Below are 25,627 nucleotides of genomic sequence, written 5' to 3'. Positions count from 1 at the left end.
TGCCAGGCTGCGGAAGGAGGAAATTAATCAGCGCAAATAGCCGGGGAAAACGCTACGGCACTGTTGGGAGAGGCTCCTCCCCAACCCGGATCTCCTCCCGGGACGCCGAGAAGGAACGCTCCCGCCGCCCATCCCCCCCGACTCCCGCGCGCGGCGTTCTCTTTAACAGACCTGATCAATCGCTCGCCCATCTCCGCGACCGCTTCTCGGCGCACGGGTAGGGGCTGGATTGGCCGGGCCTGGCGCGCGACCTGCTCGACCCGCATCGCCTTCTGGTTGGCGGCGGCAGGCGCGGGCGCGGGGCGGGTCCGCCGGCGGGGCGGGGCGGCCGGTGCCTTGGGGCCGGCGAGCGGCGGGCGGGCGGTGGGAGTCAGATCCCGATCCGCGGCGGCGGCGGAGCAGGGGTGCCGGCGCAGTACGATGAGGCAGCCAGCGGATCCGGGGTGAGCGCTCCTGACGTCGGGCGGGGGCGAAGGATAGGGCGTCCCATGGCGGAGGCCGGGTCTGGTCCAGCGGCCCTTAGTGCGGCGAGGCGTGGAGGTCGGGTCCCCAGGCGCCCCACCCCACTGTCACGGTTCCAGAATTGACGGGGATGCTCCCCGTGACGCCCGCAGGCGAACCCTTCTTTTGGGGGCGTTTCGGGCGGTTAGGGGTTGACCCCCGCCGGAGTACGCGCCGTCCGGTCCCCCCAGCCGTCAGTCCCCGAGTTCGGGGCTCGAGCCGCGGCAGCGAGGCACCGTCCTCATGCAAACTAAAGTGAAGGGTTTGTAATTTTATGAATGGGACCCCGGCTTTTTGCCGTCCTCCTCGCGGGAATGCTTCGAAGTCGAGAACCGCAGTTACTTTTACGCGGGTCTGTCAGTCATTGTCTGCGGTTCGGGTTGTTTTTTTCTCAAACTCCTGGAAAACGTGGGTGACCGTGGGGTGGTTGGTGTGCCTTAGAAATGAGGCGGCGGCGTGCCGAAATCCGGGGGATTGGAAGGTTAACAAGTGACATTGGACTGAGGCCTAATGCCAGGTGCCCTCTCGGGAAGCGCGCCCGTGACGGCGGAGGCTGTAGCTGCTGGTGAACATAAAAATGAAACGGTGGGACGGGAAGAAGGAGTGGAACAGCTGCCTTAAATTGCACCACACACTGCTCAGAAAGCGCGGACGCCGTGGCATTTGGTGCAGGAGAGTTTTCCCCTTTTTGAAAATGGTTTTTGGAAAATATAACTCCTCATTGTGGTGTTGGTTGCTTAAACCATCGGTTGTTATGGTTACAGAACATAAAGCGCAAGGGCAGTCTTGCTTCCACCCTCGCTCTTTCTCCAAAACCTTGGATTACTTTGTCGCTACATCTTGTAGACTGCACAGGAGGACGTACTTTTTTTTTAGAATTGAAGGAAAAGCGTGGCTCCTTGAGGGCAGGAGTTGTGCCTTGTTCATGTTTTCAGGCCCAGTGCCTTAACACCATGACAACTCTGCACTAGAATGGAAAGGAAGGAGACTTGCATGCTCTGATGATTCACATCAAAGGGTTTTAAAGAGGCATTTCAGGAGCAAGATATAAATTGGAGGGAAACCCAGTGACTTTTTATATCGAGATCAATAAGGAAAAATAGAGGGATAGTTTGAGGAGTCTAGGTTTGTGGGTTTGAGAACTGGGCAACACAATGCAGTCTGTATCATAGACAGTGTTGGGGAAGTGCAACAGCCTTTTCCATTAGCTCTTACCCAACCCTTCAACTGTTTCAGTGTTCTTTCAAATTCTTCCCAAAACTGGTAGCTGCCTGGAACTTGGAGAAAACAAGTAAGTCTCCTGGGGTCATGGGGATAAAGCTAGATTTTCCCATACAGTTTCTTTCTTGTCACATGGACCTCTTTGGACATGGAGGGGAGGAGGTGGAAGGAATCTGAGTTAACTGAATTTGCACATTTAGCTCCAAGAAAAGGGGCTATACTGAGAGGAAAGAGATTAACAGACTGATGGAGATCAGAAACATAGTGGTAATCACGTCTGCTGATGACTAACTTGAAGGACTGGGGCAAGCAAGGAAGAAGTTCAGGAGTTTGGTTTGGGTTGAGTATGCTGGGCCTTGTTGGGGGTACATCTTGTAGAGAGAGATCATGTAGTCAGCATACACCACGTGTATGGTTTGTTATTAAAGAATATGTTATTAGAATGTCTCTGAAGAAGATACAGGGAAGATTAGGTTTTTAGATAGAATAAATGTATGGGATATTTGGAAGTTTATGTCAAAAAGAAACTACATGAAGAAGTCAAGAAATATTCGTTCAGCTCATTTTTTAATTTTTTATTTTTTTGTATGCTGTATGGTGGGGATCACATTCAACTCATTTTTATTGTGTGTCTGCCAAGAACCAGAAAGCATGCTGGGCATTAAGGATATGATGAGAACAGTTGAAAGTTTGTTTCTATATGCCATCTGATTCCCCTTCTCTCGGCATCAAAAGCTCCTGTCTTCTGAGGATTTTCTGAAGCTCTTGAGACAAGAAAAGGGAGAAACACACTGAACATTACTCAATGAAGAAAAAAATAGAGGAACAAGGAAGTTCTTGCTGTAGCTTACTTTTGATATCAAACTGAATCTTCAAAGATCCGTGTTCTCTGTCAGGTTTGGTTATAAATCTGTCTTCATCCTCATCTGTTGACCCTTGTCTCTTGATGGCTTTAAGTTCCTGTTCTTTTTTTTTTTTAAGCTTTCCCCTGTTAATTTATTTATCCAGAAGTTCATTAACCAAACACTGTCCCTGTCCTCCAGGCACTTCCAATTTATTCTCTGTGCCTGAGTTTCCCTCAGGGTCTACTTGGCATGGGCAGACACCAGGAATTGAACCCGGGTCTCTGGCATTATATATTTATCTTTTGTGTGTGTATACACACAATCAGTGTTGTCCTTTTTCAAAGTCTTTGTAACACTTAATAGCATTATATGCAATGTCCGTGAGGCACCATTAACAGAGGGATGCTCAGAGGTCATGGAGGTATAAAAGCCCTTGCCTGGCACTGGGTAAGTTGGAGAGAGCCCTGAAGTTGGAATTAAGAGGCCTGGGTTCCACTCCTTAGTGTCTCACCTGTTACCTCAGATGCTTCAGCATATTACTTTACCACTCTGGCCTCAAGCATTTCTTTTCCAAGAAGAGGACTTGGACTTACTTTCTTAGTCCCCTCCCTCACCTCCACCCCAAGTCTCTGACTGGTGTCATAGATATGTGAGTTTATTAATCTAAGGATCTGACAAATTAAATGGCTGAAAGGAAATGACTTTTTGAATTCAGTCCTTTTGAATTGGATGTTTGTGATAGTGCTTTATAAAGCAGAAAGCAATAGGTAGGTGATAATATTTGTAGCTATCGTTTATGAAGAATTACTATGTGCCAGGCCCTTTTCTTATTTTAATCCTAAGGTCAGTAGACAGTAATACATAATTTTCTATCTTATTTTAAGGTGAGGAAACGGAAACCCAGAGACGTTAAGTAACTTGTTCAGGGTCCCACAGTGAGGTCATGGGCTTAGAGCTGGGATTAGACCAGGCCTTAGGTTCATAAGCACGAGTTCTGTGGTTGCTTTAAGTGAACCCTTACTCCACTTGGCATCCTTGGAATTTTTCTAGTTTAACAAGTAAGATGTCCACTACTGTGGGGTCTTAAATTCCCAGTTTATTATTATGTTTAAATTCTAAATTCCCAATCAGGATGTCCACTATATGTTGAGAAAATTTTATTAAGCCTAAAAAATAACCCTTATGGGAGTTGTAAGAGACTTAAGTCCTTGAATGGAAGGATTTTTCTTTGGTGAACAAAAGCCATAGGCTAAGCCACCATGAGCGTAAATCGAACTGTTGAGAAGAAGCTGGAGGGATAGAAAACCTGTGTTGGCTTTGAAACATAACCAGGTTCACTTTTGTCTGTTTGATTTGCCTAGAATATTGGTTCTAAGGAGATTTTTGAAACTAGCAAGTTGAATGCCTCCCTGACTTATCCTAACAGTTGAGAATGGTGCAGGGAGAAAGGAGTTCTCTTTAATCCTAAACTTCTTAAGAATTTGATATTAAGAAGGAGCTCTTGGATTGCTCCTGCAAATAACCTTTAAGAATTTTATGTGTTTTGTAAGAATTTCATTTCTCTTTTGCTATTTAAAGCTGGCGTTAAGTTTGCTTGTTGTCTTATTCAGTTTTAAGTCCTTGCTTACACATAATGTTTTCTTTTAAGCAGTATTCTTAAAGATGGTTATATTTAACATTTTCGACTTGAAATAGAGAATTTGAAAATCTTTCTCCTGAAAGAACTGACTGAACAAAGATGATCTGTCATTCAGCAAGTTTATAAATGTACATTGGGACCTAGCATTGTTCTCCACATTGGAAAGCCAATGGAAAGCAAAACAGATGTGGTCCCTGCTGGCACACAGCACATTATCTAGTCCAGACGTTAAATGAGTCAACAGACATGTGCTTCATATATATTAAATTGTGATAAGTGTGAAATTTCCTTCCTGTGAAGGAAAAGAACAAGGCACTGAGCAAGAATAAAGAAGGAGCCAGCAAGTGGGAGTGTTGGAAAGAACATTTCAAAAGAAGGAGTAGCATGTGATCAGTGTGGCTGGGATGCAGTGAGTGAGGGGCAGAGAGGGGAGGTGCAGAGATGGGGAAGGCAGGCCCACATGTCACAGGGAGAGGCAGGTACACGTGAGGAGCAGGGGCTCTGAAGCCAGACACTGCTTGATGGGTACTATGAAGTTAACCTTTTGATACCTCAGTCCGAGTTATTGTGAAGATTAAATGGGCTGATTCCTGGAAAGCCCTTTGAGAGCAGTGCTTGACATGTATGGAAAGGGTTAGGGCCGTTCACTCTCATGGCGGTGGGGAACTTGACGTGGAGTGGATAAGCTTCTGTTTGTAGTCAGTGCTTTTCATCATTTCCTTTGAAAGAAGCCATAGGCCTGAAGGTAAAACTGAAATGGCTGAGATGCATGCCCACTGGGGGCATCTAAGAGGACACTAAGGTGGCTTGGCACAGGGCTGTCTGTAAAGCACAAATTGTTAAGTCCCTGGTGCATGAGGACAGCCTGCTGTTGAGGCTCGGGCCTGCCTGCAGGAGATTCTGCAGTTGGATGCAGCACTCAACATGAAGCAAGGATGAACCAGAGAGCTGTTCCCCTGCCCATCCTGCAGTCGTCTACTTTAGTGTTTGTGTGTGGAAGGAGGATTTTTAGACTTATTTTCTGTTAAGAGGATGCAGAGGCCAGCAACTTTATTACCAGGTGATCAAATATGACACTGGTGTGTGTGCACCCCACCTGAACCCTGAAACACATTCACCCCCCACCCCCACCTCTGAAACAGAATAACCACACCTTGGAATCATACAAAGGGGAGACTTCGCAATACAAGTCACTTTTTGCTCCTTGGCCTGTATTGGGATATTCAGTACAGTATTATAAATCCAGACATATTAAATTTTATCATCTTCCAAACTGTTTGTTAGAACTGATATAAGTTTTTTTTTATATAATTGCCTTGGTTTCTTTTTTTTTTTTTGGCTTGGGCAGGCTCCGGGAATTGAACCTGGGTCTCCAGCTCGGCAGGTGAGAATTCTTGCCACTGAGCCACCGTTGCACTGCCCCTTGGTTTCTTTTTAAAAAACTATTTTCTGGAAATTTTAAAGAAATATAAAGGTAGAGAAAATATAATATAATCCCACATTTCTGTCACTCAGTTTCAGTAATTATTGACATTTTGCTAATTTTGTTCCAAGATAGTCTCACATTTGAAGCATTGTTGGTGAATTTTCTCTCACACTGACAAAACGTACCTTTGGACCATAAAATCATATGGTAGATGCATGCAGGATAATTACAGGGCTGGTATTGGGTAGTTGAAATTCAGAATCTGGATTGGACATATCTTTCAAGCCCCTTTCATTTGCTTGTAGTAAATAGCCATAAAAATGAGAGTACCTTCAAGATGACCAATTACTCTATGTATTCAGTTATATTCAGTAAATATTGACTGTATTGGACAGTGTGTAGGGTATATATAAAAATAAGACAGTCTTTACCCAGAATGGCTTGTAAAATTATGGTCCCTTTCTTGCCCACAAGGAAGTCACAAGGTCATTTTCAAACATTCTTAGCAGTGAGATTTACACAGAGCCCAAATAATGGAATGGATTAAAAAGCAGTATTTTAAATTTATAGATTAATTGTTCACTTGTAAAATCAAAGAGGATGCAAGTTAATATGTTAAAAGTCTCCATGTGTTAAAATTTTCTGTATTACTTTTTTTTTTAAGGGTAGTTCAAATCAAACATGAAAAGAGCCCTGTAGCATACCTCTGTTCAAGATGCCCTCTAAGGCAGTGCTGTCCAGTATGGTAGCCACTAGCCACATTGAACTTTGAGCACTTGAAAATGGCTGTTGCAACTAAGAAACTGAATTTTAATTTAAATTCATTTAAATTTAAATAGACAGTGCAATTCTCGGTTTATAAAACCACCAGTCTCAATGATAGGATAGAAGCCAACATGAACTAATTTGAGGAACAAACAAAAGAGCATAAATCAAATATAGTTTCCATTCTCAGTACATTCTAGAGAATGGGAGTTTGATTACATGGAAGGAAGAACCACCTGGTGGGGTTCATAAAAAAGTGAGGTTCTGAAGGTTCAGATACGTTAGATTTGATGCTGTAATGTCTCCCGAGACTCGGCATCTTATGAAATGAGATGTGACTCTCCTGAATGAACAGTGCTTGTGCTGCTTGTTGCATTGAGGAGTAGAGAGAAGTCTGTGAAGTATATATGAAGATTTCAAAAGGTCAGATGACCCCCAGCCTTGGGAGTTCATGTGTGCTGCCAGAAGTATTTAGAGGCTGCCTCCTGGGAAGACCAGGGTCTCAGTGATGACACATACAGAGGCACAGGCTGTCTTGGTTACCTCTGTGTCCCTAGGACATAGTAGGTACTCAAAAAATATGTGTTGAGTAAACGAATGCAAAACTAGATGACAGTTTTCAGGAGTAGATTTAGGTAAATAAGAAGAGCTTTAAGTTTATATAGAAATTCCTAAAAAGAGGGCCTAAGGGACGCATATTACCAGTAAACTGCAGAGTACCCCAGTGTTTTCTGCCAGAGGTCACTGACATTTCTCTCCTTGCAAGTGCAAGCTGGATTGCTCTCCCCCATGCCCTTATCTAGTCCATTACCAAGTCACGTTGATTTTTACTTTTTAAATGTGTCTTGAATGGTTCTCTTCTCTCCCACTTCATGGCCACTACTCTAGTCCAGATGACCATCTCTTGTTTGTAAGTCTGTCACAGCCACCTCACTGGCTTCCCACATCTACTTCTACCCCCTTTTGAATCTATTCAATGCCACACTGCATACATTGAGGAAAGCTTCTTGACCAAAAGGGGAAAGATAAATAAAGTATCAGTGGCTGACAAATTTCAAACAGTCGAGAGGTTATCCTGGAGGTTATTCTTACACATTATAAAGATATCCTCTTTTTAGTTTATGGTATAGTGAAGTGGCTGGATGGAAGTACCTGAAACTGTAGAACTGTATTCCAGTAGCTTTATTTCTTGAAGATGATTGTATAATGATATAGCTTTTATAATGTGACTGTGTGATTGTGAAAACTTTGTGTCTGATGCTCCTTTTATCTATGATATGGACAGATGAATAAGAAATATGGATAAAAAGTAATTAACAGGGGGAACAAAGGTTAAAATAAATTGGGGAGATGGAAATACTAGTTGTCAATGAGAGGGAAGGGTAAAAGGTATGGTATATATGAGCCTTTTCTTTTTTCTTTCTTTTTCTGGAGTAATGCAAATGTTCAAAAATGATCATGGTGATGAATACCACAACTATGTGAGACATTGATTGTACACCATGTATGGAATGCTTGTATGTTTATATATTAAGTTTTATCAATAAACATATGAGAAAAAAAGAAGTAGGGCAGAAAAAAAAAGGGCAAAAGACTTGAACAGACATCTCCCCAAAGAAGATATACAAATGGTCAGAAAGCACATGAAAAGATACTCAACATCATTAGCCATCAGGTAAATGCAAATCAAAACTACTAAGAGATATCATTTTACACCCACTAGAATGACTGCTATTAAAAAAAAAGGAAAATAATTGTTGGAGAGGATATGGAGAAATAGGCACAATCAGTTCACTGTTGGTAGTAATGTAAAATGGTGAAGACACTGTGGAAGACAGTTGGCAGTTTTTCAGAAAGCTAAGGATAGAATTAACATATGACCCAGCAATCCCTCTATTAGTTATACATCCAAAAGAATTGAAAGCAGGGAATCGAACAAATGTTTTCCTTTTTTTTTTTTTACATGGGCAGGCAACGGGAATCGAACCCGGGTCCTCTGGCATCGCAGGCAAGCATTCCTGCCTGCTGAGCCACCGTGGCCCGCCCTGTTTTCCATTTTCTTAGCTCATATGTTGGTTAAGTTTGAGCTGTATTCTAATATGATGAATAATAAATTGCATAGATTCTGGAAAAAAAAAATTCCTAATATGATCATGGCATATCCTTGCACAAAACCCTATGAAGGCTTCTTTTTGCTCCTGGGATAAAGCCCCACATTCTGAGCATGTCCTAAAAAGTGTGTGTGATCTGATCCTTTCTGCTTTCTCCAGCTAGGTCTGTGCCTCTCTCTGCCTGGGTCATTGCATTCCAGACACACTGGCCACTTTTCCCTTCCCAGCAGGAAAGGAGCTAGACCTTTCTGGAGCTGAACCTCTATGCTGCTCCCTCTTCAGGAAAGGACTCTGCCCTAGTAATCGCACCCCCTTTCTTTCTCCTTGGTAGCACTTATCACAGTCTGTTACATATTCTTTAATTGACATTTGCCTTTGCCTTTACCCGTTCCTTTAGTAGGGCAGAGACCTTATCCATTTTGCTCACCTTTATATACCCAGCACCTAACACATTATCTGACCTATTGCATATACATCCTAAATATTTGTTGGGTGAATCACTGAATTAGTGAATGCAAGCACACTAGAACAAGAAGTAACTGAAGAAATGCCCTTTAAAGCTTGAGTTTATTGGGGAGGTTAAATGGTTTTTAGATTAAAATAACCCAGGAAGTGAAACCGGAAAAAAAAAAGTCCAAGGGGATCTATCTTTGCATCTATATAGCAAATTTAGAGTTCCTCTTATGAAAACGGGGCCTAAAGAAGCACATTCTGTGCTCCTGTCCCAGAGTTGAAAGCTGCCTTCACCTGCCAAGTTGCAAGGATAGAATTTAATCATGGCCCTCCGTTGAATGGTCTTCCTGCTCCCAACCTCAGGAGGTACCACTCTCTCACTGAAGATGTCACCAGGAGCAGGGCTCAAATTTGAGACTTCAAAATTGCAGTCTTCCATGGCCTTCCATACGCAATCCATGGTCAGGAAAAGCTGGGGTGGATTGGGTGTGGGATTGTGCCCTGTTCATGTTTATATCTTTCTCCCTCTTTTTACTTACACCCTCACTCCCATCAGCAAATATAGTACTTTGCCTGTTGGGGGTGCTGAGCAAGTGGTTGTTAATAGCCCCTGGCAGTACCCAGAAATAATGCCTGGTGGATCCTAAAAAGGACTCTAGGCAGTAGGAGGAGGGAATTCAGATTGTGCCTTGGGGGAAAGAGGCCGCATGTTGTAGGGAAATCTCCTGTTGGGGAGAACTGAAGCAGCTGTGTTTAGACCTGACTCTGCAGTTTGGGAGACTTGTTATCTTCCTGGGGCAGACTTCCAAGATGAGTTGGAGAGTCTGCCAGTGCTCATCAGATCCACCTATCATGTAGAAGTGACTCATAGAAGAAACCTGGATCTTCCCTGGGAACTTTAAAGTTCTAAATAGGGAATCAAGGGTGGAGTTGGTGGTTAAGTTCCTTTTGCAACTTTTGTGATTGTGAGTCTGGAGGAGAAAGCTGGTGTGGGACTTCACTAACTGGTTTCATAGGCAACCAGCCTCTGATAACCTGAGGTATTTCATGAAAAACGGAGTGATTTGTTTTCTGGGGCACTTAGAAGGCTTTAAACTGAATATTAAGAGAACAGAAAAGTATACAGGAAAAGTGCAGAACCAGATAATATAGAGACCTGTGTGACTTAGCAGCAGTGTGGGTCCAGAAGTGGCGCAATAGTGAAAACTCTGATATCCATCTTTTGGAGCTTGAAGGGAATTGTCCTCAGGGAAAATTGAGTTGCTTGCCCTGGCTAAGTTCAGAGGCAGATCGAAGGGGAAAATAAGTCCATGGGTTGGAGAAAACCTATGGGAAAAAGAGTTGCTTTTGTTTTAATTTCCCAGGGTAGGCTAATGTCTGTGGGGACATAATGAGAGACAATCCTGGTGGGATAGGTTAACAGTAAAGCAGAAACATTAATTTTTTTAAGGATACACTCCCAACAGAAATGACTATTGATCATGCTCTGAGCCAGAGACCAGACTCATTTGGTAGCCTCGTTTTTGTTATAAGGCCTGACTGTGATTGAGAGGGAGTGTTGGCAGGAGGCTTAATAAGCCTGAAGTGAATTTTATTTCATGAGGTCTGATTTGTGGTACTAAATCTTATGGGAGGGAAAAACACATCTTGAATTTCTGTACTGGATGGTAGAATTATTTTGGCAGCAAGTGTAGCAAGTACAGGGGCCCAGAATTTTCTGGGATAGATGGTTGAGAGGTCCTTCCAAAGGACTCTGAATATATAATGCCAGAGTGGTAATCTCAAAAAATAAAATTTAAAAAGTGTTTACTTTTTTTTTCTTTGGGACCTGCAGTTTTGAAAGAGTCTCCAGGCACTTGCAGATTTAGATATTTCTAAAACCAAGCTCTGCTGTGTCCTGATAAGAATTTTAGTCATCGTTTTGTATTATCTGAGCGCAGTTGATCCATTAACTTCAGTTTCTGCTTATACGAATGCTCGCCTGCTCCTCCTGGGGCTTCCTTTGGGACACTGTAACAGGGTGTCCTAGCTTCTACTCCAACACCATGTTGGATAAGCACAGGGCAGCCGGGCACTGCTGACTAGTTAATGTTGAATGAGATGTGTGATTTATAGGATGCTAAGGAAAAAAGATGTGTTTTTTTGGTCACATTTTCTGTTTTAAGAACTTGTTTATACAAGTGCCCAAATAGGTTTAAGGTGGGAATGAGAGATTTTTGGCTGAGCAGGAGCAGAGGTACCTGGTTTGGCTCTTTCAGTCCTTATTCCTCTGTAAGTGTAGAGTACACAGCAGTATCTTTCTAAGGTGCAGCACTATTGGGAGGGAGGTGTCCTGCCAGACATGCAGGAAGCCCAGAAACTGGCCTGAAGACCCTTCATCTAACCAATGGGACGATTTCAAGCTAAATTCTTTGAGGCTTGAGAAAGGGCTTAAAAACAGGTCATCCCCAGATTGAGTTAATAGGCTATGCAGTGATCCCCTGAGCCTTCAGCTAGTGACGCTGCTCAGAAGACGGTACTGTGCTTGGGGACCACCACTGGGCAGGTCCACACTCTCACAGGGAGAGGCCAGTCTGCTGTGAGTTTGTAAATGAAGCCCTTCCTCACCTTGCCATTCCTTTCAGTGAAGGTCTTTGAAGAATCTTAAAGCAAGTGTTTTACCCCTTGAACAGCATTAAACATGATAAATTCTTAATTATAAAATGGCTAATTAGACTCTTTTCTCCCAGATTAATGGTTTATAAATCAGTGAGCCAGTTTTTCTGTTATCTTTCTTTTGAATTTAAGTGAGCACTTAAGTATACTTTGGAGTTTTACTGCTTTATTTGTTTGTTTGTTTGTTTTTGAGTATTGAGGAAATAATGAGCTCGTTTCCCTCTAAGGTCTTGGTTCTGTGAATAAAAATAGTGGTGAGGGTCTGGGAGTAGTAAAAGACTGCCCTCTTCCTCATTCCTGGAATGTCTGAGGGTCTCAGCTCACCCCTTCCAACCTAGAAGTCCAAAAACACAGATTCGCTGCCTGCCACCCAGTCTGGAGCACACATCTGCCATCACCAGTGGTTGCCTTCTCTTTCCTTTTCTCCTGAACCATGTGTGTGTGTCCTGCTGAGTCAAGCTCTGCTCGTGAAAGTATGATTGTTTTATATTCCCCATTGCAGTTTTTTTTTTAATTGTTTTACATGGGCAGGCAAGGGTCTCTTGCGTGGCAGGCGAGAACTCTGCATGCTGAGCCACCGTAGCCCGCCCCCCCATTTCAGTTTTGCCAAAGGCAGAAAGACCTTTCATCCAGGAGCCCCATATAGAAGTCAATACTGTTGACAAATACACATTATTACAGAGCCCTGGAAGCAGCAGAATTTTAAGTTATAGTCAAAGATGACTGTCTCCTACCTTTGTTTCCCTGTGCCCCTAGGAGGTCAGGGATCTGGCACTTATAGGGGCTTAGAGGAAGGTCTCCTTTCCTCATTACTGCTGCAGACTCAGCCTCTTGGTGGCACACACTTTCACACATAGGTAGGCGTGTGATCAAGAGGCTCTGCTTAAGAAACTGGATCTCTTAATTGATAGAACCAGCTTCTGAGCTGGTAATGCAAGCTGTTGGTAATTACAGAATACCTACTGTGAAATTCATGTAAAGTTAATGAAGAGTCAGCACTGTATTTTAAATACAGAGGAAGTTGTAACATCAATTCTCAATTATCCATGTAGATTATTTCTTGCCTTTAAGACTTAAGTTGGCTTTTGTGCCGGTGGGCTCCTTTCTCTGCTAGTCAGTTTTTATTCCTATGACGCAGACCCATTTCTTCTTTTTTTGGCACGGGTAGGCACTGGGAATCAAACCCAGGTCTCCTGCATGGCAGGCAAGAATTCTGCCACTGAGCCACCATTGCACTGTCTGACATAGACCCATTTTAATGGGAAGCTACCAAAAAGGGCAACATATTCCAAATTCAAATGGTTGAGATTATCCATTCCACTTTTCTTTTCTAATGATCATCTAGAAGTAAAAAGTCCAGTGCATTTAAAAGAAAATAATAAAACATGTTGTGGACAAAAATTTGGGAGTGAAAACCAGCTGGTTTTATTCATTGCCCAAATCACTCTGGGATATATCAGGGCATCATATAACCTGGACAAACCAACAAAGTCTCATGCCCTATTCAAGATTCCATGAACTTAAGGTGTTCAACTAAACTAAACAAGTTAAATTAGGAATTATACTACCAAAAATATAAATTTTGCATCAAATATCTCTCCCTTTGGTCTCACACAGAAGTTGAAGTTTTAAAATATGGATGATATCATCCTTTATACCTTGTATTCTGATTTACCTTAGTTCTATCCAGATCAACCTCATTCATATCTCTACTCGAATTCAGATCCCGTTTTCAGCTTTTTAAACAGTTCCTGTATGGGGTGCTGCTGACTTTCATAGCTTCAGAGCTCTAATTCTGAGTCTTAGGTGTCACATAAATACCTGAAGTTTCTGAAAATGACCAGGTTATAAACAAACAGCTCAGTATCTCAGAATTTAGAAATAACAATTACAACTTGTGAATATATGTGACTGCTGTAAGAGCTTACAATCTGGGACCCTTTACAATAGTCCCCAACCTGATAACCCATGCTTTCAACTTTAGTTCATTGAATTTTTATATTATAGTTAGTCCACATGATTGAGGCATGATAATATTTGTCTTTTTGTTTCTGACATTTCATTCAACATATAGTCCTTAAGGTTGCATGTGTGTGGGTGGTAACTTTTGATTAAGTGATTTCTGTGGAGATGTGTCTCTGCCCATTCAAGGTAGGTCTTAATTTGCTTACTAGAGTCCTTTAAGAGGGAGCCATTTTGGAAAAAGCTCAGAACGGACACAGACAGAGACATTTGGAGATGCAAAAAGAAAATTCCCCGCAGGGAAGCCATTTGAAACTAGAAGGAGAGAAAGTCAGCAGACATTACCATGTGATGTCTTCCCATGTGACAGAGAAACCCTAAATGCCATTGGCCTTTTCTTCACAGTCAAGGTATCTTTTCCTGGTTGCCTTGGTTTGGACATTTTTATGGCCTTAGAACTGTAAATTTGTAACTTAATAAATCTTCTTTATAAAAGCCAACCCATTTCTGGTATATTGCATTCTAGCAGTATTAGCGAACTAAAACACATGGAATTGTCAAATTATAGCAAATAGAGTTAGAAATTATTTTGTAATATTTTCAACAGATTGTGGTTTCTTATTTTATAGGTCCAGCTATTCCGGGAATACTAATGTAAAGATGCCTTCTTCTAAAACTGATTGTTTTCTAAATAGAATGGTACTTTTTGGTTTAGTAGAAATGGTAGAGGAAAATTGTAGTCCAGGAGCACAAGCAGAAAGCAGTCATTTTTTCAGCCTTTCTTTTATTGCACCTTTGACCACATTTTTTGAAGAAAGTCCAAAAATTGCCATGTGTGTGAAAGAATATTATTGGTATTTGGGTAGATTTGGAATGAAAGTGGGATTTTCAGAGTAATGAGCTTGCTTTCTTCTGGGGTTTAGAAACAGAAGATATGTGGCCATAAGAGGTTCCGCAGCTAGGATCAGTGGAAGTGGTGAGTTCCTGTATTTTATGTAATATTTAAATTTCAGTTTTAGAGAAAGCTCATAGAGAGCAAGAGTGTTTGGCAAAACAAAAACGATAAATATACTTTTTATCATTTAAAAGTATATTTTACTTTTAAAATATGTTATAATATGTTGAAAATTTTTTTTAATATCTGAGACATTGTTTGTTGAGAAAGCCAGAGAACAGTGGAACCAGGGACCAAATGGTTACTTCATTTAAATGTTGAAATGCTCAGTTGAAGAAAAGCCTTGCTTAGGAGGAAAGCTTCTGTGGAGATGAACCTGCATTTTGAGTGATGTACTGAATTATTGAAGACTCAACATTTATTTTGATCTTTCTTAGAAAGCCGGATAAAAACAATATATTTCTGAGAATAAAAGAGTAATTTATTATTGTTTCGGTTTAGTAAAGCTGATGAAATGCAATATACCAGAAATGGGTTGGCTTTTACAATGGGGATTTGTTAGCTTATAATTTACAGTTCTTAGGTGGTGAAAATGCCCAACTCAAGGCATCAACAGGACCATACCTAGACTCTGAAGACAGGCTGTTGGCATCCAGGGCACCTCTGTCACTTGGGAAAATGTATGGCTGGCGTCTGCTGGTCTTTCTCTCCTGGGCTTCGTGACTTCTAGCTTCTAGCTTCAGTGGCTTCCTCTCTCAGCTTTTGTGGGTCCTCTCTTTGTTTCTCTGGGGCTTTTCTCTAAACTTCTCTTTATTTCATCTCTTAGCATCTTTTTTATTCTCTTTTTGAAGGACTCTAGCAAGAGGCTCAGGACCCACCCTGAATGAGGTGGGTCACATCTCAATTGAAATAACCTAATCAAAGGTCCCATCCACAGTAGGTGTGCACCCACAAGAATGAATTAAAAGAACATGGGCTTTTCTGGGGTAGGTAACAGCTTCAAACTAACACAGTTATGATGTGTCAAATCCTGCAGAGGAAAATGCCAGCATCCATAAATCCAAAGCACATTCAAGAATTGGAGTCCCGAGTGAAGACCTTATTGACTTGTCTTGATTTCAGGGAATGCCTAAGCTGTTAGGTCCAGCAGGGTGTTATTGGCCACTCTAAAAACATGATAGGCATGCACACAAAAGGAATATGTGAGCTAGTACGCTGGCTTCCTAGTCATTTTCCTGGAAAAAAGGATTTTTTTTTTTACCCCAAACAGTTCCCAACTTGCTAGACGCCTTGCTCACCAGAGGTGACTCTGTAACTTTGTTTTCCTGAAATAATTCCAAAGGTAAAGTTAATACTACCCTGTAAATGAATGGTGCTAACTTACTTCAAGACATAGACCCTGCTGAGACTCTGAACACTTGGGACTCTCCTTTCAGAAAACCACACATCTACACAGAGACCAAATTTTGCATGCATCTGAATGGTAAGAACCTGTGTTTAAAATTATGAGATGTGCTCTCCCTCTTTGTCCGCCGGCCCAGCGCGGCGCTCACGCCCCGCCAGCCAGCCCGCCCTCCTCTCCCTCTTCCCCCTTCTGCTCCGGCGGCACTCCATCCGCCATCTTATCCTTCCCTTTCTCCTCCTGCTCCGGTGGCTCTCCAACCACCACCGTGCCCTCTCCCGCCTTCACCGGCTCCTCCGCCACCGGCCTCGACAGCCTTGCCACCCTCACCTTTCCTCCTCCAGAACAGCTACTGGGGGAGTGGAGACGATACAGAGCAGCTCCCGGAGCCACGACGGAGATCAAAGGGATGGCGTACCCCATCCTGGAATGGCTGACTGTCTGGGAGAACCAGCTCCGATGAGATCACCGAGGGGCGCGGGCTTTCCCGGGCGGGACGGCAAGCGGCCGGAGTCCCTCCCTTCCTCCTTCCCAGGCCAGCTGGCAGAATTGGTCAGGCGGTCCCCTTGGGCCGCGGCGGCTGGCGCCCCCACCACGCGAGACCCCCCGGACCAACTGAGAGAGTTGGGTCGGAAATCCCCAGACCGTGGGGAACGGTGACCGGGGGGTCCCTTCCAAACACGTGTCTCCCCAGTCCGGCTGGGAACAGTGCACTCTCCCGGGCTGAGGCAGCTGGCGCCCTCCCGCCACACTTGGTGCCCCGGGCTGACTAGGAAATTCGGTCGGGCACTCTCCCGGGCTGCGGCGGCCGGCGACCCTCCCCGCATTCGGACCTCCGGGCCGGCTGGCACTTTTCCAAGCCGCTTCGGCTGCCGAACCTCCCCCACGGCGAGAGTTTTCCAAAGTTAAAGGACCCACAGCAACTTTTACTGGTGGAACCCATAGACAAACGTGTGCCACGAGCGCCACCTACTGGGCAGGATAAGAAAAACAGAACCCAGAGATTTCACAGAAAAATCTTTCAACCTGTGGGGTCCCACACCCAGGGAAATCTGACTAAATGCCCAGACGCCAGCAGAAGATAACGGATCATGCTCAGGAAATTGAAAATATGGCCCAGTCAAAGGAACAAACCAATAGTTCAAATGAGATACAGGAGCTGAAACAACTAATGCTGAATATACAAACAGAAATGGAAAACCTCTTCAAAAACGAAATCAATAAATTGAGGGAGGACATGAGGAAGACATGGGCTGAACAAAAAGAAGAAATAGAAAAACTGAAAAAACAAATCACAGAGCTTATGGAAGTGAAGGATAAAGTAGAAAAGATGGAAAAAACAATGGATACCTACAATGATAGATTTAAAGAGACAGAAGATAGAATTAGTGATTTGGAGGATGGAACATCTGAATTCCAAAAAGAAACAGAAACTATCGGGAAAAGAATGGAAAAATTTGAACAGGGTATCAGGGAACTCAAGGACAATATGAACCGCACAAAAATACGTGTTGTGGGTGTCCCAGAAGGAGAAGAGAAGGGAAAAGGAGGAGAAAAACTAATGGAAGAAATTATCACTGAAAATTTCCCAACTCTTATGAAAGACCTAAAATTACAGATCCAAGAAGTGCAGCGCACCCCAAAGAGATTAGACCCAAATAGGCGTTCTCCAAGACACTTACTAGTTAGAATGTCAGAGGTCAAAGAGAAAGAGAGGATCTTGAAAGCAGTGAGAGAGAAGCAATCCATCACATACAAGGGAAACCCAATAAGACTATGTGTAGATTTCTCAGCAGAAACCATGGAAGCTAGAAGACAGTGGGATAATATATTTAAGTTACTAAAAGAGAAAAACTGCCAACCAAGACTCCTATATCCAGCAAAATTGTCCTTCAAAAATGAGGGAGAAATTAAAACATTCTCAGACAAAAAGTCACTGAGAGAATTTGTGACCAAGAGACCAGCTCTGCAAGAAATACTAAAGGGAGCACTAGAGTCAGATGCGAAAAGACAGAAGAGAGAGGTATGGAGAAGAGTGTAGAAAGAAGGAAAGTCAGATATGATATATATAATACAAAAGGCAAAATGGTAGAGAAAAATATTATCCAAACAGTAATAACTCTAAATGTTAATAGACTGAATTCCCCAATCAAAAGACATAGACTGGCAGAATGGTTTAAAAAACAGGATTCTTCTATATGCTGTCTACAGGAAACACATCTTAGACCCAAAGATAAATATAGGTTGAAAGTGAAAGATTGGAAAAAGATATTTCATGCAAATAACAACCAGAAAAGAGCAGGAGTGGCTATACTAATATCCAACAAGTTAGACTTCAAATGTAAAACAGTTAAAAGAGACAAAGAAGGACACTATCTACTAATAAAAGGAACAATTAAACAAGAAGACATAACAATCATAAATATTTACGCACCGAACCAGAATGCCCCAAAATACGTGAAGAATACACTGCAAACACTGAAAAGGGAAATAGACACATATACCATAATAGTTGGAGACTTCAATTCACCACTCTCATCAATGGACAGAACATCTAGACAGAGGATCAATAAAGATATAGAGAATCTGAATATTGCTATAAATGAGCTAGACTTAACAGACATTTATAGGACATTACATCCCACAACAGCAGGATACACCTTTTTCTCAAGTGCTCATGGATCATTCTCAAAGATAGACCATATGCTGGGTCACAAAGCAAGTCTTAACAAATTTAAAAAGATTGAAATTATACACAACACTTTCTCGGATCATAAAGGAATGAAGTTGGAAATCTATAATAGGCAGAGTGCCAGAAAATTCACACATACATGGAGGCTCAACAACACACTCTTAAACAACAAGTGGGTCAAAGAAGAAATTGCAAGAGAAATTAGTAAATACCTAGAGGCAAATGAAAATGAAAACACAGCATATCAAAACTTATGGGACGCAGCAAAGGCAGTGCTAAGAGGGAAATTTATTGCCCTAAATGCCTATATCGGAAAAGAAGAAAAGGCAAAAATGCAGGAATTAACTGTCCACTTGGAAGAACTGGAGAAAGAACAGTAAACTAATCCCAAAGCAAGCAAAAGGAAAGAAATAACAAAGATTAGAGCAGAAATAAATGAAATTGAAAACATGAAAACAATAGAGAAAATCAATAAGACCAGAAGTTGGTTCTATGAGAAAATCAATAAGATTTATGGGCCCTTAGCAAGATTGACAAAAAGAAGAAGAGAGAGGATGCAAATAAATAAGATCAGAAATGGAAGAGGAGACATAACTACTGACCTCACAGAAATAAAGGAGGTAATAACAGGATACTATGAACAACTTTACGCTAATAAATACAACAATTTAGATGAAATGGACGGGTTCCTGGAAAGACATGAACAACCAACTTTGACTCAAGAAGAAATAGATGACCTCAACAAACCAATCACAAGTAAAGAAATTGAATTAGTCATTCAAAAGCTTCCTAAAAAGAAAAGTCCAGGACCAGACGGCTTCACATGTGAATGCTATCAAACATTCCAGAAAGAATTAGTACCAACTCTCCTCAAACTCTTCAAAAAAATCGAAGTGGAGGGAAAACTACCTAATTCATTTTACAAAGCCAACATCACCCTCATACCAAAACCAGGCAAAGATATTACAAAAAAAAGAAAACTACAGACCAATCTCTCTAATGAATACAGATGCAAAAATCCTCAACAAAATTCTAGCAAATCGTATCCAACAACACATTAAAAGAATTACACATCATGACCAAGTAGGATTCATCCCAGGTATGCAAGGATGGTTCAACATAAGAAAATCAATTAATGTAATACACCATATCAACAAATCAAAGCAGAAAAATCACATGATCATCTCAATTGATGCAGAGAAGGCATTTGACAAGATTCAACATCCTTTCCTGTTGAAAACACTTCAAAAGATAGGAATACAAGGGAACTTCCTTAAAATGATAGAGGGAATATATGAAAAACCCACAGCTAATATCATCCTCAATGGGGAAAAATTGAAAACTTTCCCCCTAAGATCAGGAACAAGATACGGATGTCCACTATCACCACTATTATTCAACATTGTGTTGGACGTTCGAGCCAGAGCAATTAGACAAGAAAAAGAAATACAAGGCATCGGAATTGGAAAGGAAGAAGTAAAACTGTCACTGTTTGCAGACGATATGATACTATACGTCGAAAACCCGGAAAAATCCACAACAAAATTACTAGAGCTAATAAATGAGTACAGCAAAGTAGCAGGTTACAAGATCAACATTCAGAAATCTGTAGTATTTTTATACACTAGTAATGAACAAGCTGAGGGGGAAATCAAGAAACGAATCCCATTTACAATTGCAACTAAAAGAATAAAATACCTAGGAATAAATTTAACTAAAGAGACAAAAAACCTATATAAAGAAAACTACAAAAAACTGCTAAAAGAAATCACAGAAGACCTAAATAGATGGAAGGGCATACCGTGTTCATGGATTGGAAGACTAAATATAGTTAAGATGTCAATCCTACCTAAATTGATCTACAGATTCAATGTAATACCAATCAAAATCCCAACAACTTATTTTTCAGAAATAGAAAAACCAATAAGCAAATTTATCTGGAAGGGCAGGGTGCCCCGAATTGCAAAAAACATCTTGAGGAAAAAAAATGAAGCTGGAGGTCTCGCGCTGCCGGACTTTAAGGCATATTATGAAGCCACAGTGGTCAAAACAGCATGGTATTGGCATAAAGATAGATGTATCGACCAATGGAATCGAATAGAGTGCTCAGATATAGACCCTCTCATCTACGGACATTTGATCTTTGATAAGGCAGTCAAGCCAACTCACCTGGGACAGAACAGTCTCTTCAATAAATGGTGCCTAGAGAACTGGATATCCATATGCAAAAGAATGAAAGAAGACCCATATCTCACACCCTATACAAAAGTTAATTCAAAATGGATCAAAGATCTAAACATTAGGTCTAAGACCATAAAACAGTTAGAGGAAAATGTAGGGAGATATCTTACGAAACTTACAATTGGAGGCAGTTTTATGGACCTTAAACCTAAAGCAAGAGCACTGAAGAAGGAAATAAATAAATGGGAGCGCCTCAGAATTAAACACTTTTGTGCATCAAAGAACTTCATCAAGAAAGTAGAAAGACAGCCTACACAATGGGAGATAATATTTGGAAATGACATATCAGATAAAGGTCTAGTATCCAGAATTTATAAAGAGATTGTTCAAGTCAACAACAAAAAGACAGCCAACCCAATTACAAAATAGGAAAAAGACTTGAACAGACACCTCTCAGAAGAGGAAATACAAATGGCCAAAAGGCACATGAAGAGATGCTCAATGTCCCTGGCCATTAGAGAAATGCAAATCAAAACCACAATGAGATATCATCTCACACCCACCAGAATGGCCATTATCAACAAAACAGAAAATGACAAGTGCTGGAGAGGATGCGGAGAAAGAGGCACACTTATCCACTGTTGGTGGGAATGTCAAATGGTGCAACCACTGTGGAAGGCAGTTTGGCGGTTCCTCAAAAAGCTGAATATAGAATTGCCATACGACCCAGCAATACCATTGCTGGGTATCTACTCAAAGAACTTAAGGGCAAAGACACAAACGGACATTTGCACACCAATGTTTATAGCAGCATTATTTACAATTGCAAAGAGATGGAAACAGCCAAAATGTCCATCAACAGAAGAATGGCTAAACAAACTGTGGTATATACATACGATGAAATATTATGCAGCTTTAAGACAGGATAAACTTATGAAGCATGTAATAACATGGATGGACCTAGAGAACATTATGCTGAGTGAGTCTAGCCAAAAACTAAAGGACAAATACTGTATGGTCCCACTGATGTGAACGGACATTCGAGAATAAACTTGGAATATGTCATTGGTAACAGAGTCCAGCAGGAGGTAGAAACAGGGTAAGATAATGGCCAATTGGAGTTGAAGGGATACAGACTGTGCAACAGGACTAGATACAAAAACTCAAAAATGAACAGCACAATAATATCTAATTGTAAAGTAATCATGTTAAAACACTGAATGAAGCTGCATCTGAGCTATAGGCTTTGTTTGTTTTTGTTTTGTTTTTTTTTACTATTATTATTACTTTTATTTCTTTTCTCTGTATTAACATTCTATATCTTTGTCTGGTGTGTCGCTAGTTCTTCTAAACCGATGCAAATGTACTAAGAAATGATGATCATGCATCTATGTGATGATGTTAAGAATTACTGATTGCATATGTAGAATGGTATGATTTCTAAATGTTGGGTTAATTTCTTTTTTTTTTTCTTTTTTTTTCCGTTAATTAATAAAAAAAATAATAAAAAAATAAAATTATGAGATGTAAGATTTTGAAGAGAATTCTGAAGGAAAGGGGAGTTTTCTGCTGATACAGATGCCATTTTTCACTGGAGAGTTGAGGCATTCTCTCAGAATGCACTTTGGGGCTGCTTGACAGAAAAGTTCAGCAGGGCTGGATCAGGCCAGCCAAACTTCCTTTGGGAGGGTTATACAATTACTGTTTCTGGAAGGTGCAACACCCCTCAGACCTCAGGAGCCGAGGTCCAATATTTCCTGTCAGGTCTTTTTGGAGAAGGTATTTTTGCCTAAGGGCAGTTTTATTATGTGTGTTTTAAAACAGCAATAGCACCTCTGCATTAGTTTCCCAGGTTATTTATATGCTCTTTCCCTTAGACTAAAAAGACTGATATAGCCTTTGACCCTATGGGGTTTTAAGAGCCTGGATTTAATTTGAGAGATAAATTGCTTTTTATGTTAGTTATGGAGGAGGCATCACATGCTTGTGTAATGCACAAGAAGATTTCAGAGTTCTCCCATTTGAGAATATGATTTTAAGAAAGTGTGTTATGAAAACTGCATATAATTGAACTTATATCCTGCTTTCAGATCCTCTGCTGAATTTACCAGGATCTGGAATTCATGACAGTGGGGTGATTCAGATGCAAGCCAGGCCCTGAAGCTAGAGGTCTAGAGCCTCTAGTTAGTGGCAACAGCTGCTTGATTTCTCTTCTGATCCCCTGACCTGCAGGGGAGTTTTTATTTACTAGACAACAACTAAGGGATTGCCATCACCCGAGAGTATTGCCCTTTTTTCCTAAAGGATCCTTTGCCTTGTTACAGCAGCTGTATTGGAATTTCAGTTTTCAAAGAGAGTTGCATTTTCCCGGTATAAATAACGTTATACAAAATAGTTCTGTGGGAAGAAGAGGTGCTATGACTTAGTCCTCTATTAGGGAGGCTTGTGTTTCTGGAAAAGATACTACTGAGTAGAAATGATCTGGGTTTTAAGTTAGCGCTGTTTTTCATAGAAATAGAATTGTAATTTGTTACATTCTTGAGCTAAAACCTGAAGTACAATTTCTAAAACTAGTAATGACTGCAAACAATATTGTACTCAACTGTAAATGATGTATTTATCTTTTATACTATATATGGAATTTTTTTAAATGGCCATGAACAGATTATTTATGTATCATATGCAGAGTTCATTCATTCATTCATCCGTTCAAGGAGTACATATTCGAGTGCCTACTATGAGCTGGTATATCTGGGATATCACAGTTATTAATATTTAAAAGTGTCTGCCCATGTAGAGCAAATATTTTTGTGGGGAAACAGGTGACAACTAGGTGTATATACAATGTCAGGTAATATGATTATGAAAAATAAAGAACAGGAGATGGGTAACCTGATCTTTTAGGATAAAGTGGTCAGAGAAGTCTTTCCTAGGAGGTGACATTTGAGCCAAGAGTTGCCATTAATTTTACTATAACAAATTTTGGAAGTAACTGTCTTCTTTGGGGTCATGGAATTCAGTGAGCTGTCTTTGCAGAAATTTTGTCGGATTCATTTGGAGCACCTTTTGAGGCGTCAGGACTTTGGTGTTGGTAGCCTTTTGAGAGAATTTTCCTGCTATTTCTGGTTCGGTGCTTCCTTTGCATTGTCAGTTTCCCTTCATGGGGGAGAGATGAAATTGCTGCTAGCCTCCTTGCCAGGGTTCAAGACAGAACCACCTATCTTCCTGCTCTCTGGCTGCCCTCTGAGCTCAGCTGTTGAACCTAGCTTCCTGATGTTATACATGCCCAACTGACTTTCAGATGTGTGGATCGACCTTTCAGTAGTCACTCACAACGCCTAGCACCCTGAAGGCTTTCCCTGGAATGCTAGCCATGTCCAAAGACAGACTGGCCTGAGTTTGAAATCCAATTCCACATGCAAGGGATTGGGTACAGGGTGAGCGAGTGTAGCTGTTGACCTGAGGCTATTTTACTTTTGAGTGTCATCTTTAAGCCTTGAACCACAAAATTATAAAACTATCTTTTTGGAAGCAGTATATTTCTCCCAGTGCTGCTGTGAAAAAAATTTTTTTTCACAGACATGGCCTGATAATCAGCTCCACAATTATTCTCATGACCCAGAGTACATTAATAACCTGTATTTGTGCAGGAGTACAGTTTGCAGACTCCATTTGCCATCCAGCTTCTATTTTTGTGTGCAGGAACTAGGAATCGAACCCAGGTCTCCTGCATGGCAGGTGAGCATTCTACCACTGAACCACCCTTGCAACCCTGTCCATCTTCTTTTAATCCTCACGACATCTAGTGGTTTCTGTTGACTTACTTGCCCCTTTGCAGATGAGGACACGGATGCTAATTCCACCAAGGAAGGAAAGCAAAGACAGGCTGGACAGGGAGAAGCCTGTGCCGGGTTTTTTTTTTTTTTTGTAATTAAAAAAAAAAATTTATTAATAAAACCAATCAGCATACAATATGAACATTCTTTTTTTTATTCACATAGTTGTATATTCATCATCATGATCATTTCTTAGAACATTTGCATCAATTCAGAAAAAGAAATAAAGAGAAAACAGAAAAAATTTCATACATATCATACCCCTTATCCCTCCCCCTCCCCGATCACAAGCATTTCAATCTACTAAATTTATTTTAACATTTGCTCCCCCCATCATCTACTTATTTTTAATCCATATGTTTTGCTCATCTGTCCATAAGGTAGATAAAAGAAGCATCAGACCCAAGGTTTTCAGTCACACTGCAAAAGCTTTATTATTATACAATCATCTTCAAGGAATATGGGTACTGAAACACGGCTCTACATTTTCAGGCAGTTCCCTCCAACTTCTCTGTTATGCCTTAACTAAAAAGGTGCTATCTATTTAATGTGTAAGAATAACCTCCAGGATAACCTCTCAACTCTGTTGGGAATCTCTCAGCCACTGACACTTTATTTTGTCTCATTTCTCTCTTCCCCCGTTCGGTCGAAAAGTTTTTCTGAATCCCTTCTGTGGCGGGGTTTTGACAGTGCTTTTTTTCAGCCTCACTCAGATGTATGAAGGAGACCTTATTTTTCACATTTTGCAGTTGAAAAACCGAAGCTCAGAAAGATTATGTTCTTTGTCTGAAGTCACACAGCTGATGAGGGGCAGAGCTGGGGTTTGCATTGGGTATGACTTGGAAGAGCATGCTATTTCCACCATATCAGAGACACATCTGATCTGCCTGAGGCCACCTGCTCCTTGCTCCCTTCTTCCCTGTGTAACTCCATCCCTGCCCTCCTCCTCTTCCGGGTCTCTTCAGTCATCTTGCCAGTGTCTGAGCCAGTGGCCTGCTTGAGTCCGTGGCAGGGCAGAGTGTCATGAGCGAGGCCTTAGGCGG

At 41.4% G+C, this 25,627-nt stretch overlaps 1 protein-coding gene across 2 annotated transcripts in view; it reads left to right on the top strand.

The window, feature by feature from the left end:
• Positions 1 to 324: 324 nt before the first annotated feature.
• Positions 325 to 25,627, top strand: part of TEX2 (testis expressed 2) — a 131,808-nt gene continuing 106,505 nt past the window's right edge. The window contains exons 1-2 of one of the 2 annotated variants that reach the window (XM_077163579.1): positions 347 to 443; positions 14,502 to 14,554. The gene's annotated coding sequence lies outside the window, so the exon portion shown is untranslated. Of the gene's footprint in view, positions 444 to 14,501; positions 14,555 to 25,627 lie in introns of both variants that reach the window. The other variant, XM_077163577.1, reaches the window with a different exon arrangement.

The sequence above is a fragment of the Tamandua tetradactyla genome, chromosome 6, assembly GCF_023851605.1.
Source record: "Tamandua tetradactyla isolate mTamTet1 chromosome 6, mTamTet1.pri, whole genome shotgun sequence".
Lineage (NCBI taxonomy): Eukaryota > Metazoa > Chordata > Mammalia > Pilosa > Myrmecophagidae > Tamandua > Tamandua tetradactyla.
This window is presented reverse-complemented; position numbering and strand designations above follow the sequence as displayed.